This window comes from Arachis ipaensis, chromosome B6 (genome assembly GCF_059453495.1).
Source record: "Arachis ipaensis isolate K30076 ecotype BB chromosome B6, ASM5945349v1, whole genome shotgun sequence".
Classification (NCBI taxonomy): domain Eukaryota; kingdom Viridiplantae; phylum Streptophyta; class Magnoliopsida; order Fabales; family Fabaceae; genus Arachis; species Arachis ipaensis.
Window position 1 is genome coordinate 77,247,444 of NC_142441.1, and position 1,612 is coordinate 77,249,055.

Consider the following 1,612-nt stretch of genomic DNA (forward strand, 5'->3'; position numbering starts at 1 on the left):
CGGAGATTGGTTTTGTATTGACAATTATTAATTGAAGGATAATTAGATTGAGCACTTTTCTTTTCTTTTGAATTTTAATTTTAGTTGTTCATTTTTGTTCTCTGCAATCTTTAGTTGTTTTTCTTTAATTTTACCTTACTTCTTTACTTCCAGCAAGCTAACCCACTAACCATTTGATAAATTGCTCTAACCAAGCTAACTATACTCTGTTTTAGTGGACTCTGCAATTGATGTTTCTTGTACTTGTTCATTATATGATAGGTAGAAGAGAGGCCTCAACCTCATTTGATAGTGAACCAGAAAGAACCTTCCTGAGATTAAGGAGGGAACCAAGAGGAAATAGGGCTGTTGGTGCAGAAGAAGAAGAGGAAGACTTAGATATAGCCATGGAGGATGATATGGAAAACCATCATGAAGGAGAGGTGAATAACCATGCCAGAAGAGGTGGAGCCAACCCTGTTGGACAAGAGAGGAGAGTTCTGGGATCATACATCAATCCAAACCCAGGAAACTGTGGTAGCAGCATTCAAAAGCCAACTGTCAATGCTAATAACTTCAAATTGAAGCCCCAGCTCATAACTCTTGTGCAAAACAACTGTTCTTTCGGAGGAAGTGACCAAGAGGATCCTAATGAGCATCTTACTAAATTCCAAAGGATATGTGACACAGTTAAATCTAATGGTGTTCATCCTGACACCTGTAGATTGCTACTGTTTCCATTTTCTTTGAGGAACAAAGCATCAAAATGGCTAGAATCATTTCCCAAAGAAAGCCTGACAACCTGGGAGGATGTGGTGAATAGATTCTTGACAAGGTTCGACCCCCCACAAAAAGTTAACAGGCTGAGAACTGAAGTGCAGACATTCAGAAAGCAAGATGGTGAGACTATTTATGAAGCCTGGGAGAGATTCAAGGATTTAACAAGGAAATGCCCCCCTAATATGTTTAATGAGTGGGTGCAACTTCATATCTTCTATGAAGGGCTGAATTGTGAATCAAAGAAAGCTGTAGACCACTCATCTGGAGGTTCCCTTAACAAGAAGAAGACCATTGAAGAAGCCATTGATGTTATAGAGACAGTGGCTGACAATGAGTATTTTTATGCCTCAGATAAGAGCGACAACAGGGGAGTCTTGGAATTATACCAAATGGATGCAATTCTGGCCCAGAACAAGATGATCATCAAGCAACTGGCTGAATTAACCAAGTAAATGGAGAAGAATCAGGCTACAACTATTCACACTCAACCATCACCTCAAGGAGAGTTGGAGACAGAAGAAGGAGTTAACTGGGAGGAAGCTAATTACCTTGGAAATTCATCCAGGCAAGCTAATGATCCATATTCTAAAACCTATAACTCTGGTTGGAGAAACCACCCAAACTTTAGATGGGAAAACCAACAAAACCAAGGCCAAGACCACAGACCACACAATCAAACCCAATATAACAACTCCACTAACTAAAACTCAAAAACAAAGACCATACCAAACCACACAAAACTCTTATTCACAGCCACCATACCAAAGCCATAATAACCACTCCCAACACCCCAATTTCAACCAACCATCACCACATGAGGATGACAGAATGGCCAAAATAGACGCTATACTTG

The 1,612-nt window shown here is 40.0% G+C and overlaps 1 non-coding gene across 1 annotated transcript; it reads right to left on the reverse strand.

Annotated features, from left to right (window-relative positions):
- Positions 1–839: 839 nt before the first annotated feature.
- LOC148561420 (small nucleolar RNA R71) lies at positions 840–947 on the reverse strand. Its single transcript, XR_015886782.1, has one exon. It is a non-coding gene; the product is annotated as a small nucleolar RNA R71 (small nucleolar RNA).
- Between the last annotated feature and the right edge of the window lie 665 nt (positions 948–1,612).